This window comes from Dermacentor andersoni, chromosome 5, assembly GCF_023375885.2.
Source record: "Dermacentor andersoni chromosome 5, qqDerAnde1_hic_scaffold, whole genome shotgun sequence".
Taxonomy (NCBI): Eukaryota; Metazoa; Arthropoda; class Arachnida; order Ixodida; family Ixodidae; genus Dermacentor; species Dermacentor andersoni.
The window spans coordinates 70890709-70910224 of record NC_092818.1 but is presented as its reverse complement, the minus strand read 5'-3'; the positions used below and the strand labels follow the sequence as shown (position 1 = coordinate 70910224).

The 19516-nt window shown below is 46.8% G+C and overlaps 1 protein-coding gene and 1 long non-coding RNA gene across 3 annotated transcripts in view; one reads left to right on the top strand and one right to left on the bottom strand.

Annotated features, from left to right (window-relative positions):
- The window catches only part of LOC126530764 (uncharacterized), a 75689-nt gene that overhangs the window by 10208 nt on the left and 45965 nt on the right, over positions 1-19516 (top strand). The gene's annotated exons all lie outside the window — the stretch shown is intronic.
- The window catches only part of LOC140218478 (uncharacterized), a 318844-nt gene continuing 301420 nt past the window's right edge, over positions 2093-19516 (bottom strand). For both annotated transcript variants that reach the window (XR_011894744.1, XR_011894745.1), the window contains one exon: positions 2093-4714. This is a non-coding gene — a long non-coding RNA (uncharacterized lncRNA). The remainder of the gene's footprint in view (positions 4715-19516) is intronic.

The following is a 19516-nucleotide window of genomic DNA, read 5'->3' as shown; positions in this document are numbered from 1 at the left end:
GTAAAATAAGTTCCACATGACGTCCTATACTTCGACGCACTCAAGGTTGAGTAGCTTGTCTTGTTTGTACGGTTTTATACGGTGCTGTTGATTGATGTGTAATGCGGATTTCAAGTAATGTTATGTAGGTCAAAATAACAAAATTGATTACGCGCAAGGAATGCTCGTCGTCGCCATACGTGAAGTTCAACATTACGTACTTTTTTGCAATATCGTGAAATTTATTGATTCCCCAGAACGACCGTAACTTCGACATTAGTCTAATTACTCGTTTTAGTGCCCTCGTCATTTTATGTTAGTAGCTGATCAAGGAAGCTCCATGGTAAACGGATTCGCACTCACGCGACGCGCACGTGACCGTGCAGATCAGCAATCCTCAAACAAGAGAGAGAAATTTATTTACAGAAAGGCAGAGAGGTTGGCCTAAGCTATAACTTGCTCTGGCTTGCTACTCTACACTGGGGAAGAGGGACGGGGAGGGAAAGGGCTGATGAATGATGATGGTATAAGGAAGAGATGCGTATATACGAATTCACAGAGTTGTGGACTCTCTAAAGCCGTGCGTCCAGCCCAGTGGCTTGGAGAAAAGCTGTAGCGGCTCTTGTTACCAGGGCTGCGCTGTTTGCATTAGGCCAAGGACCTAAAATAAACTCGTCCGATAGCGGTCTCTCGTGGATTTTTGCAATGGAAGAGACAAGTTGCTGTCGTTCTTGCGCGTAGGCGGGACACACACAAAATATATGTTCAAGTGTTTCTGGCACCTCACAGCATTCACAGTTTGGGCTAGTATCACTGGCACCTATCATATGTTTATAACGGTTGGTGAATGCGACACCAAGGCGAATCCGGTCCACCATGCTCGTGTGGCTTCTTTTGAGCTTGTGAGGCATACGAAATTTCATTTCTTGGTCTCATTTGTGTAATCGCTTGTGTCGTCGATCTGGTTGGGTCCAGTGTTCTAACATAGAGTTGCGGTTTACGCGACGAAGTAGGGCGTTTGTGTCTGTACGTGAGAACGGAATGCATACTTCACAAGCATTCTCTAAAGCAGTTTTCGCTTCAGCGTCTGCCTGCTCGTTCCCGATCAGGCCACAGTGTGAGGGTATCCACTGAAAGGTGACATTGTGGCCATTTCTAGTTGCGTGGTCGAGGCGTTCTGTAATTTCTATAGCCATGGAATAATACGGGCCCCGTCTGAGGACACAGTCAGTCGTTTGAAGAGCTGGCTTGCAATCGCAGAATATCGTCCGTGCGTGAGGAGGCTCCTCTGAGAGAAATCGAAGTGCCTCCCGGATAGCGACAAGTTCTGCGGCAGTTGATGTTGAGCTATGGTCTAGTTTAAACCGCCGAGCGATGATCATATGGGGAATGACGAAGGCTGCAGTGGAGGCATATGGTGTGACAGAGCCATCGGTATACACGTGTACAGTATCTCCGTACTTTGCAGAAATGTGCCACAGGGCGAGTTGCCTGAGGCCAATAGATGCAACGGATAACTTTTTAGTAATTCCAGGTATCTGCAATGTAACGATAGGTTTAGGCAGAACCCACGGAGGTATTCTTGGAATACGGACGGGAGAAAATCTCGACGGCAAAACGCTTTGATGGCGCGATATAGTCATCGTCAAACAAAAAGCATCAAGAATATACCGAAATGGAATTCCCCTTACACATACACAAGACGTTCGGTGTAAATTGGACACTTGTAGGTGAAAAACGAAAAGCGGCCACAAATACAGCAAAATAAATTTCCTTGGACCCATATAAAATCGCACAGAGGGGAAGAAATGAGAAAATGAGGGAAGCCTCACCCAGTAACTACGACTGCCTTGAGGTGGCTCCGGAATTCGGCACAAGGGACCTTCATGGTGTTCCGAGGGAGAACTACACAAGCCGCCTGATTCTTGCCGATAGGCTGTCTGGGTGTTACTGCAAGTTCGGTTGGTTACCTGCTCAGCCACGCCCTTAAGGGGCGAATTGTAGGAACTGTTGAAAATGTCAAAGAAATTATCGAAAAACCACTCCTGAAATTTCCCAATGGTGTGGCAGGTGGCTTGAGTCTTACTGCCACGCGCAGGGCCGTCCTGCTGCCACCCTCTCCATCCAAGGCTTCACAACAGCGCACAGCAGCTCCATATGCCCGTTCGAATTGAGCCTCAGTCCTTGTGGAAAGACCTGTGTAGGCGTCCAATTCCTCCAATTCTGCATGACGTGTTACGACATCGGTCTCTTGCCAAGACTTTGTTCTTGCTTATATGTTTTCCTGTTCATGTCACTTGAAACGCCCCACCTGAAATAGCAAGCCCTGAAATAGCAGGCGTAATATCTTCTCTTTGCATTCAACTGCCTGCGAGAGATTTTCCACAAGTCCAACGTGGTCATTTCACTACGGCCTTTGGGAGGAATTATAACTGGAAAATTTATCGCAGCCGTAAATGCACTTTAATGCTACTTGCTGCCCTTTCATGATCTCTGCAGACCTGTTCGAAAACTTAGCGCCGATGTCTGACGGATAACTTAGTGTTAACAAGACAGCTTAAGCCTTATTGTATCTTTCGCTGCTATGTACCTGCAAGACATGGTTTCAATCCGCGTCCGCTATGGGCGGCCTTTGTGTCGAAGTTGGCCAGTTTGTGCTTTCTAGCATCCGCTTTTGGTGAGCTCTACTGAGGTGCCTAAGTTTATTTTTTTTTTTCAGTTTGCGCAGACAATCCGAAATATTTATTAGTTGTTGTAAAACACCGGGATCGCATTCCCTGTCGTTTCGTCTAATTTACATCTTTCGGCGTCTCCTAAACCTGCCCAGTGCACTGAACAGCAGATTATAGCGCACCCTTTTCCAAATCTGTTCTATGCTGATTCGGTTAATGCACATTGTGCAGACGCCTAGAGCTTCGTCACAATCTTCTGTTGAGTCCTGTCTGATATCTCTAGACGGAAATGTATCTATATATTTACATACATATCTTCCTGTTTAGTTACCGTATTGGCAAGAGCAACAACGTTCTTTCTGCGCGACTTATCGTTCGCGCCTGTCAGCATTCCTTTACTATCGCCTTAGGAAAGCGAAACTGCGCCATTTGTGTAGCCGCCTCTGCCTGTCACTGCGGTTGCATTTCGGTGATTTGCCTGTACAGTCAAGCCGCAGAGAAATGTGCGTGCTCACGTATCTCTTGTTCAAATGAATCCCGCACGGTTGTTTGACGTCTGGCTCGCTTTTCTTCGTTTTCTTTTTCGCAGAATGTCACTGAGGCCTAGGAGCGCATGTCATATGAATAATGTATGAGAGCTACTTTGCTCTCTCCTGTGGGCTTTGGAGAAACAGCTGCAACAGTTTAGTCGCTCGCGTTTGCCGAGCCTTCTTTCTTTTCCCTTCTTATTCCCGGCAACAAGCGTTTTCAGAGCCGCCCGCCTTATCTTTTTGAGCGATTGAATGACAATGTTTTCAAGTTGAGCAGTGGTGCCGCAGGCTTTTTATATAATGAATGGCGACGCAGCGATGTGGTTATGAAGCCCAAGCGGTCGATGTCTCAGAAGCGCAAGGAACTTTTCTTACCTCGTTATTTATTGCTGCACAGCCAAGCGGCATCCCTCCGACTGACGTTGGTGAAGTACTGTCCCCTGAGCGTCCCCTTGCACAGCTGTGTCCTGCCGCTGCACATTTTGATTTTTCTCTTCTCCGCTGTTCTCAAAACCGAAGCTTCACTTCCTACACGATGTCTCAACAACGGCGAATGATTTCATTACTGAATGCCAACGCGCTAGGCCAGTCAGCCAGTTCACGCTTACTGTAATCAATGTTCAAGCATTTTTGTAACCAAAATTCATTGATACCGCTCTCGCTAAAACGTCCCCACTACGATATACGCCTAAAGGTTCTCGGTTAACTGAATATAGAAATAAATCGTGGCAGGTGAAATCGACAAGACAAATCGAGAAACGGAACCTGTACCACGTGCTGTGCTCTTTAGAATGAAAGACTGCATTCATCTATTTGTTCTGGCTTTCGATAAGTAACATAGAAAGAAAGAAAGAAAGAAAGAAAGAAAGAAACGCGTTCAGTGAACTTGAAAACGTCTGGTGTTTTCCTGCAAACCGATTTGTCTCTAACTCTGCCTTCGGGCGTAGTATAATATCGCGAAATGCTATTTCACTGAACGCCTCTTTGCAGAACAGCCTTTGCAAGCATTTACATCAGCAGCATAGCTAACGCAATATCTCGTAGACATGGAACCTCGACGCTAATTAATGTGCGCTCAGAACGAGCACGCTTACCTCACTTCACTCACGTTGGAGTAATCAATGGTCACTAGGAAGACGTCTCGCGAGATATCTTTAAAGACCTGCAAAGTTCAGTGTGGCAACGGTTGTGATATTTTGTTATGCGGACGCAAGCACTTGTCGTCGGTTACACGATATTGTATTCAAATATGCGTTCCACCTCGTATTTCGTGCCAGGAGGTTGCGTCTTTGATAAGCATCTTTGTCATAAGGCGCCCGTCATCACGAACAATGAATGTCATGATGAATTAAGTACTTGTTTTCTATAAGTGGACAGCATAATCTAGATGCGGTACCAGGCTTTTTAAACAGGATTTCTATTTAATATGCATCTCCTCCTCGTCAAAAACGGTGATCGTTTATTTGCTTCAGGGGCGTAAATGGCTCCCACTGTGGGCAGGATCTTGGGCACCGAGCATTCCTTGAGTTTGACCTGCGAACAGAAACGAAGACGTCCAAAAAATTATCACCTACACAATCGAAAATATGTCTAAGACCGTACGTTTATTGTGTATTTGTCTTAAACGCGTTAAGAGAACATGTTACTTTCCAGCCTTACGCCAGCCCACGTGGCTAGCATGCTAATCAGGTATGATATTATAGAGACACGGAAAAAAACAACGCCTGATCAAATCAAACTGCTCAAGAGTTTCCCCAAAACATTATTTTCGTTAATTTTGTGTAAATTTACCAGACGAGTAAATAATGTGCGAACTTTGACCAATTTGTTTCCCGATCCTCAGCGCGGTTAAGTCACTGTGACCTAGCTGCGTTTAAGAACTCTCCTCGTAATTTGCCTGTCGTGACGCAGTAAAATTTCTCCATAGTTCTGAAAACGTATTCTTTATAATGCGATGTAGTCTACGTAGCCTGAGCAAACGGTGCCCAAAGCTGTGACGTCACGGCTCACTGATGCGTGACCTACAAGGCGGCGTCGCCTCCACTTCTTTGTTCTTGTATTTATTTATTTTTCTGAATTTTTCTGGTACCAAGAGATTTTTCTTTTCTAGTTGTTAAAGCGCAATAACTAGTAGAGTTTATGTACAGCAAGACCACGCACGCACGCGGCGCTAATTACAATGCCACGTTATCGACGCACGCTGCTGGACAAATTGGTTAACGCTCAGACATTCATGGTAGACAGCACGAGCACGAATCCGCAACTCAGTTGCGAGTTAGCGCTTGTCTACTTGGATTGTTCTGTCGTTTTCGCTCGTCCGAGTGTAATGTCAAGCGCCCCGTTAAGACAGATCCCTTCTAGATGAAGAAAATGGGCTGCGCGCTTTGTTCAGTGCTACAGGGGGCGCTCCTGCTTCTCGAAGGCAAACCTGGGTCGTGCAGTCAAGTGCTCGTTTCGCTGCGCAAGTTTGACGCATCGTTTTTCACGCGCGGTTCAACAGGCGAGACAGTGGCGAGCGGTGGTTATACGATATGAGGAGAAGTTTATTCAAAGCGCAGGAATGCATGTATAATTTATTAGGGGGACAACGAGGACACAAAGCAAATTGCCTCACCGGGCTGGGGCCTCATCAGCCCCGCAAACAGTCCCATCATTTTAGGGTTAGCAGCAGCGGCTCTTCACGTCAGTGCAAGCCTAATGTAATGATATCTTTACCCGAAACACTCGCTAAATACACAGATTCAGTATCATCATTCAGCGACACCTGCACTCAGTACAGTTAGTTCCCCGTCAAGCCGCGTCCAGCTCAATAGCGACCTTTTCGTATTCTTTCAAAGAACACTCATACATAAGGTTTTCAGATTACTAGATGGCACTAAACCATTCTTAAATATGCGCAGACGACATCGTTAACTACGAGTGCAGATTTTTTTTTCTTTTATCTCTCTCTCTCTCTCGCTCTTTTTTCTTTTCTTACGGCGTGAGGTTTCGAGCACAGTACTGAAGGTAATGCGGGGCTGTCGCCGAGTTCTGCGTCGCTTGAGGTCGCGGGAATGCGGAATGTCGACGCGCAGTCATAACAAAGAAAATGGATATCTGAACTTTGATTTCACTCCTCAGTGTAAGCTGCGTACGTCATTCGACAGCGGTCGTAGCGATTATTACTCTCTATTTAAATATGATGGTATTTGTTCAGGTGGTCGACTTCGTTTGCTCTTCTCATTCCATTAGACAACCCGCTTCGCGCCAGCGGTACGATTTTTATCGTCGCACATTGGAGCAGAGCAGTGCTAGATGCCGCATTACAAACGCATAGAGAGAGAGAAAATAATGCAGAGAAAGGCAGGGAGGTTAACCAGAGGTAGTTCCGGTTGGCTACCCTGCGCAGGGGGAAGGGTTAAGAGGGATAAAAAGAGAAACAAACGCATAATTCTTAACAAATGCGAACGTGAATGAGGGCAAGATTTTGGCGAGCGTTTCTCCTATGGATGACTTAAGTTTCGTGATCTGGCGGCCTCCTTGACTACTTACCACTGAATCATCGCACGAATAATCACGGCTGTTGTTGACGACTGTCAACAAACATGCTCGATGACACTGAATTCGTATGTGGACGAAGGAAAAAAAAGACATCTATGCTTAGACTGTGCGGTGCTTGCTGTGCCGCCGAAGCGCTTCGTTAAATGAGAAGCACGAGGCGAAATAAAAATACAGATTTCTGTTTTATTCCGCACGTTGCTATTATTGCTCAGTATTATTACCTTATCGGTATGGTAGCAATATACTCACCACGAAGCTGTAGGTAGGGAAGCAGCTTCTTATGTTACGGGTGGCATCAAGGGGCCCTGTTACGAACTATTTCAAGCTGTTTTTATTTCAATCTCCTGACGTCAAATTTACGTAAGCACCGACGCAGGCATCGGGCGGTAACCCGCAGGATTGCTTGAAAAGGTCAATCAAAAGCGCTTCTCGTTTATAGGATGTGACTTTTTTTTTTTTTGCTTTAAAAGTATATAGCATCGTCTGCATCGATCAGCTTTTTTTATCTAATTGTCTGAATAGTGGCGAGGAGAACGCTCGAGTGGAGAGAGTTTCGATGGGGCCGAGCCAGCGCAGCATTACTGGATAACCGGATGAGGAAGGTGGGGCCGGCGTCTGCGATTGGTTCGCTTCTCTTTGCTTTCGTTGGCTCGTGAAAAATCGCGGCGGCGTGTAACGGAAGGTTAAAAAATGCCGCTAAAATGGATCCCCAGCAAAGAAGAGTTGGCAGAGCGATGTCGTATGCGTGATGGAATGCCTCGATAACGTTATGCTGCCACGCAACACTTTGTTATTTTGCGGAAATAAATCCATGCTCCACGGCAGGTCCGAGTGGCCAATGCCAGAGCAATAGGCCGGCAGCATTCTTCTATTCCTTTCGGAACGGGGCAGTCTCCGGCTATTTAGGGGGAAAAAGAAAAATCAGTTTTGTTCGGCATGTTAATGCCTCTCTAACGCGTGAACGTCGCTTTTTCGCGGTTAGTTCTCGCGGTTTTCGTGACGTCGCGTGACAGACGGTCGAAGCGGGCGCAGCCCGAGAATGTTTGCCCAACAGCAGCTGGTAAAACCATGCCTTTTTTATATTATCATTTTTCTCTCGTTCGCATTTAGCCACGCATAATCAGTGTGCACCTACCACATCACATGGGGCGTTTTCGCGGTTTTCCTGTGGTCGCGTGACAGACAGGCGCAGTGGGTGTGGCTCGAAATTTTTTTTTAAACAATCGTCGCTAGCTGATTGCAGAATTGGAATAGAAAAGTTTGAAACAACTGTACCTTATACCCAAGGTAGTGCTGCGGTGGCCCTCCATATAATTTTTGCTCTCTATATCTGCTTTGAAGAACTCATGGATGCTGTATACCTAGCGTACCATTCTGCTTCGATGACATGGCTCGATTCTGTAAAATCGCTTCTACAGTTCCGCTTGCTTTGGAGACGCTTCTGGCTTTCCCGCGGAATTAGTTTTACTACGACGGTACACTATATAACGTGGAGCACAAAACTCTGTTGAACTCCAACTGCTGCCTTGGGCTTACGAATAGTACGCTCTCAGTAGACACATCTAGTATAACTTCTATACGCAGATGCCCTAGGCGAGTACGAGGCATGCGTGTAGTTGCTGCTTTTGTGACGCCACCCGTGCGCGTGTGAACGTAGGGACATGTGAACACGTGAAAGCTGTTGTTCATTGCCACATAATACTGTGTTCTTGCGCGCAAAACACACTGACGATAGGGAAGGGATAGACGACAGGAGCGGACGTGACTCCTATTTCTTTCTTTCCCGTCCTCGTGTTTTGCGCACGACCCGCAGTAGGAATCGGTACGAAATCGCCCGGTTTTCTGTGTTTTCTTTTCTAGTTTTTCTTTTTGCTGGAGTTTATGTCGCGGCGCAAACCGCCGATGGCGCCTGACGCGAGTAGTAACACCCCGTGCGCGATTGCCACACATCAGCGGTCTCACAACAACGCTTTCCTTGAGGCTGCATAGCGCTGTGGCTGTGTGCTCCAAGCTATCATTTGAAAGCTATGAGTACAGTCAAATGCTAACGCGGTGTAGAAGGGGCGCAAGCCGCCTAGTGCGTACATTGTGTTACTCAGCGGAATATGTGCCCAAACACTGTGAGGCTTTCGTGAAGCGTGGCGCGCTAAGTCTTTAGTGCGTAGTTCCGATAAACAGGAGTGGTGTTGCTCGACGTCAGCCGTTTCCTTGTTTCTTTTCTTTACTCCGCGTGAAATCTTCATTAATCTCATGGCAACCGAGTATCTGTGCAGTGGAGTGTGCTTGTCGTACGACTAAACAGTAATTTCCGCCGTGGCAGGGTCTTTTGTCTTGGCAGTGATTGTGTAGATTCTTAATCGGTGCTACCTATGAGGGGGCCTCTTACAGACGAAATGAGCTATCATTCCTGGGAAGATGAGCCTTCTAAATCATCGAAGCTGAGTGCGGTCTTTATCACTTTGGGTGCGCATTTATATCTTTAGTAAGCGTGAAAAACATATATAGTATCCCACCCAAACACAGCTTGGCAGTCTGCCGTGCCTCAACAAAAGAAAAACCATGACATTCGTTAAAACTGCAGAGTGCATGCTCCATTGCTGTCGCTCCCGACGTCTTCGGAAACGGCTCGCGAAAAGGTTGAATTGCGTTCCTACGATGAGGCTTCGCTGTGAAATTCAGAGCGTAGGAAACCTAACTCGTAGCGTAGGAAACACAAACGATCAGGCTGACCGGGTCTAGGAACTTACTTCTGCGTCGTCGTTTCGAACGTGGCAACGGAAACTGCTCGACCGTTTCAAGCGTTCGTAGTGAGGTTGCCTTGTTGTACTGCGAGCATATTTTCTTTTCTTTTCCTGATTGCATGACGGATATAGCTAAAACAGTTTCCCGTCTGGGCCCAAGAATATTGCGTATTGGCTATCCCGGATATATGCGGCCCCTCCTAAAGCCGTAGCATTTCCTGTTCATCAATTAGCAGTTCTTCCTCTCGCGTTCATTAAAGGTTTTTCTTTAATTTCAGCTCATGCGGAAATTACAAACCGTTGCCGTGAGGCGAGTCTTCTGTTTATGCATTTATTGCGTTCAGTGTATAGTTAGATCTTAATATTTTTATAGCGCAACGGAACAAGAACGATGGTTAAGTGATGTCCGGTGAAATAAAACCGAGAAGCGTAGACAAGGGGAAACAAAAACGTGAACCGCTGTTTTGCCGCACTTTGCTGGGGCTTAGGTGAGCGCTTCAAGCACATCGGGTGTCGCGAAATGTCCTGGGATTTCTCCTTACGAAGGCTGCGTTTCTGTTTTTATATAGAATTTTCTGCTAAACAAAAGAAAGCTCCCCCTGCGCAGGATACTTTATTAATAGTGTAGTTTGGTGCTTGTGCTTTATAAAACCGAGGAAGCAGTAACAACGCTGCTCTGGCGCCAGGGCGTCGATATATTGGATGAAAAAAAAAGAAGTAATACAAAAAAAGCTTGTCGGACATTACCGGGTCGCGTTCCATGTGGACAGGGCAGCGCGGATAAATTAATTCCGCATGAAAATGGCAATACGAGAATGACCAAGGTATTTTTGCTTTCTATTTGCTATTGAACGTGTGTAGCAGAGGTTCGCAACATTTGTGATGCCTGCTGCTCCTTCTCCCTTAGCCGAACAATACGTGTCAAAGTTTTACTTACTTTCTGGTCTACCCGCCGTGGTTGCTCAGTGGCTATGGTGTTGGGCTGCCGAGCACGAGGTCGCGGGATCGAATCCCGGCCACGGCGGCCGCATTTCGGTGGGGGCGAAATGCGAAAACACCCGTGTACTTAGATTTAGGTGCACGCTAAAGAACCCCAGGTGGTCGAAATTTCCGGAGTCCTCCACTACGGCGTGCCTCATAATCACAAAGTGGTTTTGGCACGTAAAACCCCATAATCTAATCTATCTACTTTCTGGTCTGTCGTTACTTGCTGGGCAAATTGCATGTGTTATGGCATACAGTACGTTAACTTGTATTGCATACGTCATTCAGCTGTGCCTTCATGCACGTGCGGCCATTCATGCGAGAACGTGGAACATGATACGAATACGCTGTGCTAAATTTAAACAGCAAGGACGCGCTTTGAAAACAACGATAATCCTTGATGGTTGTCTTCTGAGCATGGGAAGTTGCCGAAGCCATGCGGTAACACGTAAGTGCAGCGATAGGTAGCGAAAGCTGTAATAGTTCCTTTTTCTTATTTTTGCTTTAAGTGGTTTTGTATTTCTGAGTTAACACTTAGTGTTTGCTTCTGTGTTTATTTATTTATTTTGTAATATTTGATTGAACTTATTTATGATTTAAGTTTGATTGCCGAAAGTGCTTTACGTGTAGTTTTGTGGCTATTTCCTATTTATATTGGCTATTAGGCATATTTACGAAATGTGCTTTATTGCGGAAAGATTTTTTTCATACCATTCCATGTAACCGTGCTTTCACCATTGCACATTATATTGTTTCTGCAGAAGCCGGCAACACACTAGTCGCCAACATTTCTAATTTCATTCAGATAAAACATTCCCATACTAATTTTAACTTTCTGTGTATTATGCGTTAACCTGCTGTTACATTGATTTTTGCAATTTATTTTATTATTCAGTCTTGTTCTTACGTTTGTTTAAGCCGGATTAACTTTATCACGAGCACGTTTTACTGCGGGTTCACTGGAACCATTAAGCAGCATCATGATCGATGTTTCTTGATACATGTTCGTCGCAAAGATTTGTATGGGCCACAGTTACTTAAAGGAGCCCGTCAAACGCGTTTATCTTATCTTTATAAAATACTAAAGCATACGCAGGAAAACATACGGCAAACAGTTGGCGCAAGAACCGGAGTGTTTTGTACATGTGGATTCCGGTCAGATGTTTCCTTTTTGCGAGTTGCGTTTGATGGAATGGTATTGCCTACGCCCAGTTAAGGGTCATCGAGATGGACGGGACTGCTCCCGTACGGCATTCAAACTCTACGAACATCGAAAGAAAAGAAAAAAAAAACTGTTACGAGTCTTATCCACGACAGCAGAAACGATGTTAAGGAAGCAATTATTAAAATGAAGGTTCGAAGTAACAAAATCAGCTCATGCACAGTGGCAACGTTTCTTTTTTTTTTTTTTTTGTCTCACCAGTTGGTGCCGTGCCTGTGTACACGTAAGCAGACACGTCCGTACCTTGCAGGGTGTAGTCTAGTCTCGTTTTCCTCTTCAGCGAGGCAGAATTTAACCGCGTCGCCTGATCTGCGCGGCTTAAACGAGGTCACCTTCAGCTAGCGTGTGCCCTCCATGTCTCTCCTTTCGGTCGCACCGAAGGTGAGCCTTGTGACGCCATCGTCGCTGCGAGAAACGACGGGGATCGACGCTCGTTGGGACTTTTCGCGAACGCGTCGAGCAAGTTCTGGCAAACGACGCGGTCTTCGCTACACCGGAGCGGAAGCCGTTTCCCCGCAGAGGATCCGATAATTAACAAGCGGATACGTTAGTACGACACCGCACAACGAGTGGGTTGGTTAACCGTTGATCCCGAATATCGCCATCGGCGACGCCGCGTGATGGCGTGTGTGTAGCGTTGCGTATAAAAAAAAAAAAGAAAAGACGCTCGTTGCGAGAATCTGCCTCGCGAAAGCCGAACCGCGTGCAGACGTTGCGCGTGCCAACACGAATCTGTTGTCAATGTATGCATTTATTGCGCCCGTCGCGTAATTGAATACCGCGCAGCCGCAGCTCCTGTGTGGCTGCGCTCCCCCGTGGAACAGTCGCCATCGCAGGCCCATGGGAGTTGTTGGAACAACGAAAGAATGAAGACAGCTGTGTTGAGGTAGAGAGGCACGATGTCAAGTCGGGTATTTGTTTGCCTTTGAGCATTCGCGCGTGTAATATTTGTTGTCGCTCCCTCCTACGTTTGCATCCAATCGTGCTCGTTACGGAAGAAGGGCGCAAATGACGCAAAGATAGAAGTACTGACATCGAGCATGTGCTAGATTTGCTCAGAAAGACGGCAAGAGCACTATTCTGTCGCTTATACCACAAATCATTTTACTGTGCTCGTACTTACGGGGCAACATAAAAATAGTAATTACAAAGAAAAGAATGGGTAACAGGTTCTGTGTTGTTGTAGATACGTCTCGTACCCCTTCTGAAGTATTTGCTTATGGCGTCAGAAAATTACCTGTGTTATCTGCGCAATCCAACAGTACTGCTTTACACACCTCAAGATTGCGCATAGCTGTTGTCGTAATTTTGGCGCAGGCGAGCTTTGTATAGACCGTGCGCTTTAAACAGGTGATTACAAAGGCGTCAATAGGAGGGTAAAATGTATCGCTTAAAGTGGTTTTTCGTGAAAGCGCGAATAATGCGCGGGTGTGGTGGTAAGCAAGTGCACTGCGAGAGTCTAAAGCGTTTCGAATTACGCAATTCCTTGCAACATGGGCTTACCATTCTGTCACGTAACTACACATATTAAGTACGGTTTCCAGGGGTAATATATCCTGCTTCAAGGAAACAAAAACAAAAAAAGGCTACCATCACGCATTGTGTTTATATAACCTCCACATGTTGGATTCCTCTTCTCACTTCCTTTCTTCACCTCTCTCTTTCTCCCTGCATACACATTTAGGTGCAGCTTTGAATGCGAGCGAAACTGAGGTTACCCATGTGACTGTCTTATGACTATTGCCTATAGGCAAGATATTCACTCTGAAACTGGAGCCATGGATTCAGCGCCCACGAAGTTGATTTATGTGTGGCAACTGTTTCATTCTGTGTCTGCTGACGAGATCCCCGTTGCCATGCGACGTTTATTAGGGGCGTATTTTTTTCTCTCCGTATTTTCATCACAGCATCCCTTCCTGCGCCTTCTTTTCGTTTCCTGCCCTGCACTGCTGAATACATAATCTAAGGAAATCCACTGTTTCCGCCCCTCTTTCTCTTTGTGTTAGTTTACGTCTGAACGAGCCTTGACGTGTTGGATTGAAAGTAAGGTAAATGCGTTTTGATTCCTTCAATCCGAGCTTCTGTCAAGCTATAGATCCCCCACTAACGCCAAGGGATGAGGGGAGCACGCCGCCCCCACCGCGCTATGGTACACAAGAAAATCTTTCCAAGGGAACACAGACCGCATCCTGCCGATCGAGATCTCCACTCGCTCGAGATTTTGTGGGACTCTCGTTGAAGAAGGTAATTCTCGAAGCGTCCTTACTGCTTATTCTATTGCAGAACTCGGCTATAGTGTCCTCCAACTCTCTTTCTTACTAAATGACGAGAACGTCTCACTCTTTCTCAATCCTTTGGAAACGGCCATTCAGCTCAAGGAGCGCGATTTGTTTGTCCAGGTTTTTCGTTTTGTTTATTTTTCGCGGAGCGTCTCCTACCACCGAGCTCTTTTCTCACTAGTTTGCCGGGACAGAAACAAAAGGAACAAAAGGAACCAGTGAGCTCGGCGGCTCCTTTGGTGAGAAGGGTCGTCGCAGCGTTCGTCTTCTCTTTTTGCTTTTATTTTAGTCTTCCTAGTGCACTTCTCATCCGCTGTCACTCTCCCCTCGCCGTCAAACTCTCACGATAAACTGTAGAAGGAGTATTGGAGGTCTGCTTGCAGGAAATAAGAGGCGTAATCGCCCGCGCCTCCGTTCAGAAGAGGAAGTTTTCCGGACTGATGACGCGCCAAGCGAAGTCATCAAAAGCACGTTTCCTTGGTCCGCACAATTTCCTTGGTTCCAACAACTGTCCGCACTACCGGCTTTCCGAACGGACAGAGAAAGGACAAACAGTGACCGGCAAAGTAGAAAACATAAAGCAGACGGATCGAGATATTATTCCTAGGCTTAGTTCGCGTGACCGACGCTCAACAGGCCCGCTCGGATGAGATACATGTAGCGTTACATTCGCAAGTAGTCCCTGTGTGCTCTGCTATCTGAGCGCTTGCAGATGGCTAGGAAGGGAAGGCCACTCAATAGATAGAATCTCTATAGAACATATCTACAGTGTGGGGACGCCGCCGGCATTTTCACCATCGCCTGCTCCTGAGATGAGTACATGAACTACACTCTTAAAACTCTTTCCGTACGGGTTGTACTAAGTAAACGAAACATATCTGCAATAATGTTCCACTGTGTTCCACTTATTGGCTGGAACATATATGTGGAATGAATAGACTTGAGTCGTCGGCTCTTGCTTTGGTCGAGCCAGTATTCAAATGTAATTCATTCTACTGTCATTCCACGCAGGCTCTCGCCAATTTAGTGAAATATACTTGCAAAATGTACCGCTTACTTTATCACAACATTTAGGAAACGAAAATAAGAGCGCCGCGTCGGTTTACCTTTCTTTTTTTTTTTCGTTCGTATACATGGATGAGAGAGAGAGCGAAATGGGGGGCATTTCTACAATGAGCTGAGGCATTCGCACGAACGCGCGAACCCAGGCCTTGCGAAATCGTACGAACACGTTCCATAATTAGGCTGCCTTATTAAGCGACGGGAACCGAGGAGAGGTATGCCATGACGGAGGCATAAGTGAAATGAAGCGCAGTTCCGGGCGCATTTTGTTTTTGACCCGGCTGCGGTGACTCAGCGGCTGTGGCGTTTTGGCACCGAGCACGGGCTCTCTCGTAGGACGAGGAGGAGGATCTTGCTATAGCTGCGGGCTGGTGTAGCCTTGCAGGGGCATGTCGGTAGTCTCCTCCTAGTTTGCGGGAATGGACAATGCGTAGGGCTAAAGAGTTTATCGCAACACACAGAGATAGAACGCCACCACTCGGCCAACTTCCCCACGTGCACAGTGAGACTATGTACTGCATCAAATGATGCCCCCTGCATCAAACGTTTATCGAGTAGTCTTGGGTTCGATCGCCAGACCCGTCTGCCCCACTTGTATGGATTGGGAACGCGCTAACACTCGAGCACCGACCTTTGGTTGTTCGTTATATAAACCCAGATGACAGAAATTAATCTTCAGCTCCACGCCACGGCGTACTTCGTAGCCCGTCTGTTACATTGGAACAGGAAACGCTATCTGTCAATCACTTCGTGCTGCGGAAGTATGCGTGCTTCCTCGAAACGAAGTGATTGAGAGATGCGTGTTCCCGCGCACAATATAAGACACTCCGCCGGCCTACATGTGGCCAACTCTGATCGTATGCGGTGAAGTAATTAGTTTCTCCAGTCAAACGTATAGGACGGCGTATGAGTCACATTCAGATTGTATGGGGGGTTTTCTTTCTTGTATCTTTTTTTTCTTCTGTGGGCAGTAAATTGCGCGTGAACTTCTATCCACAGAAAAGTTTGTTGCGTGGAACCGTGATTGGAAACTGTTGCCGTTAAAGGCGAGAGGTTACTTACTCTATGTGAGCAACCGTCGAGTGCTTTCTTTTGATTGCGTCCAAGTTTTGCCGATAACATGTTTTCACCGCGGCGTTCCCACCCAGCACTGGCCTGGCAGCTAGTGATTGCTGACGCGAATGTTGCGTGCTTTCTCGCGTTCCAGTTACTCGCTAATCGATCACGGGCTTCTTGTCGCTGCTACTTCGCGGTTTACCACGTGGCGCGCGGGTCTTTTTGTCATTGTGCTTTCAGTATTCCGTAAGTTTGACAGCAGGAAGCAGACCCTGAGTTGTCTATTGCCTGTAAGACACTGTCGCCACCTGGATCTAAAAATATTTGCAAGGAGTTGTTTTTCTCTCACTATTCATATGAAGGCATAGGGTCATGTATTCGAACTTCACTTGCATAGTTGATCGAAGTTTGCTCGTGCTAATCTGCGTGTTATAACATTTGCGTTTGCTCAAAACTGGCGCGACCGTCTTGGCCCTTAGATTTAACCCTTGGCGCCCTTGAAATTAGTAGGCTGACGCGCCCTCGCATTATCTTTAGAAAGAAACGTTTAATGTTGCAACCAGCGTAATTGTTGCTACTACAGGCATGGCTGCTGTTCTGCTATGGGTACTTCATCTGCAGCGATTGCTGTTAAGCTAGTACTTCTACTCAGACTATTACTCAGTTTTACTTCTATTTTAAGTTACTACTACTACTACTACTACTACTACTACTACTACTACTACTACTACTACTACTACTACTACTAACTAACCACTTTTACTGTGTGTAAAAAACTGTTACGGCTGCTGTCGCCGTCGCCACTGCAATTTCGCAGTATTTTCTATAATTTATTTCGCCTTCAGTACATGGGTCCTAGACGTTGACGTGACATGCATGAGCCCTGCAAATGCGCCCACGTCACTTATTGCTGCATTGCAGTGTCCTCTTGAACCTCCCACAGAGAGTCGCCGCATGGCATAAGGAAGCGTAGAAATTCACTTAATGGACACCATAGGCCAACCCTGCTCTAATATTTCACGAGTGCTTCACACAACCAACCTATCGATGAAAACGCGCAGCTATACGCTATTAGTTTCGGGCTGGACGTTGTGGTCCTCATTTTGGGGCAGAGAGAGGTCTTGGACTTATCTTTATTGTGTTCCTGAAGAAAAACGTATGGCTGTCTAGAACCGATTAAATGTGGCGACGTTGCATCACAGTGCCGCGGAATTACTCTGCAAATAAGGAAATTTGAGTGTGCAGCGCTACTTTCAACTCATTTCTGTCTAAAACAAGAAAGAAACACGCGACACAGAAAGTGACACGATAGATTACCTCGACACACCTTTCCGATGTAAAGGCTACGCCTAACAAAACGGTCGGCAGCAAAATTATTGGGCGCGGTTGTCGACTTCCCCCTACTGCCTACGTGACTCAGGTGAGAGTGGCGTCGGAGCTTCTGTCTTGAAAGCAATGTAATTCGCAAACCGTTCACTGCGCGATTGTACGCGAAAGAAGCCGGTGCTGAGTAAATTACTGCTATGAACACCACCAAGGAAAATAGGCGCTGAGGCGAGCAGTAATAACGTAGTAACGGTCATTGGTCACACGCACACCGCGCGCGTTCTCTCCACTTCAATTCCCCAGCGCAGCCTAAACAAACATTTTCCGTCATTACCCGTGTCTGCGCTTTGCTCTAGGCTCTGTTGCACCCCGAGTGTTGTTGCCGCACTTGCATCGTCTGAGCGGACACTACCGCCTGCCCTCGCGCAGGTTGCCCGAGACGCCGCACCAAAAGTGCACGATTCGCGCATTTCGGCTTGCGCTTCGTATTGTGTCCGGCGGCTCCCGCCTGCTCGCGCGGCGAATACTAGTTGCAGCTGTTGGGCTACTGGAATTACCGGATTGTGTTTGCCCCGACAAAGACCTAGCGCCATCGGGCTCTCGTAAGATTTGAGCTCTTTCCTGGCCATTTCGCTCCCCCCTCCTCCCCTACCCTGTTCTTTAGTTTGTTTGTGCCCTTCTTTTTCTTGCCTTTTTTTACTGAGCTCTACCCTCTGGAAGCGGCGCCCGTTCCTCTTGGTGTGCCGGTCAACACTGCCACTTGTGGAAGGCGATCGCGAGGAACGGAGCGAAGCGTTAAGAACTCGTGTATCGCGCAGAAAAAAACGATAAAAAAAAGAAAATGGGAAGCCGAGAGAAACAAGTTGGCAGGAGCAACGGACTTGGAGGGAAGCGATGCGAAGAGAAGTGACGACTGCGCGCACAAATACAGTGGGGGACCGTGGGCAGACACGGAAACAAATTTCAACATACTTATTGGAAGCATGCCTGTTCATCCCATACGTTTTATTTATTTCTGTGCGCTTCCTTTCGAGAACTGCCAGCTGCGGCGGTGACTGCGCTTGCCTCTGATCACAGCGATTTGGATCTCTACACGCGGTAACGCAAGCGTGGCGATCGGCTATAGCGTCCCGATGAATAAAGGTACCGCCGCCTCGGCTGGTTGTGTTGTCTATTGTCAATTCCTCTCGTGAGATCCACGCTATCACACAACGGCAGATTCGTCGCCAGCTGCGTTTGCAGTGGATGCTGCCAGCAGCCATTTTGAGAGAGCTTTCGGTGACCGCCTTTGAAAGGCTTTGTCGCCATCGGATGACAGGAATGCTGAACTGTAATGCGCTGTGGAGAAACATCCCTTCGCTAAAGCGGCAAGCGCGTTCCCCCTAAGGGTCGCAACAGGTTTCTTCATTCCTTTGATACCGCCTGTTGCATCCACACTCTAAAGCCTCTGCAACCAGTATGCGGCATATACTAGGCTGTTTTTGTTAATTTTATTCCTACGTTGTACATGGAAACTTGTTAGCTAAACTGCTCCGGGTCAACCTTGATCAGTGCGAAATGCCGGGCAGGGATTCCATCACGTGACCGAAAGCAGGGTGCTTGCGTGTATGTGTTTGACATATGTGTGCACATGTGTGCCTACGGAGACCATTTGCACTCTTACGCTAACCAAATCGCTGCACAAGTTTCAAGAAAGATTTCTTGTTTAGGTAGGGAAAACTGAATTCAAAACTAGCGCAGTCGCGGGGAACTAGAGCCAGTCATGTCCCCTGGAGAATTGCTGGTCTAGCTTGGCATTACGCTTTCCTCGCGTTTTTTTGCCTCACGCCGCTGATAGCGCGTCCAGTTATATTTCGTCAGCAAACTCCTCCCCTCTTCTTTTTATGACTTTGATTTGTCCGCCTGTAGTCATAAATTATTTAATATACATATCTGTCCTCCCTAGCTACATATGTATACCTTACCGTTGCGTTGATCTCTGAAAGCATTAACATTCCTTGAACATTCCTATATCGAGATAAAGTTGAATTCATTGCGACTACAAAGTTTTGATCGCAACATCCGTGGATTAATACGCGAGTAATTCCAAACTTCGCACGACTTTCGTATTATGTAGTTGTTTTCC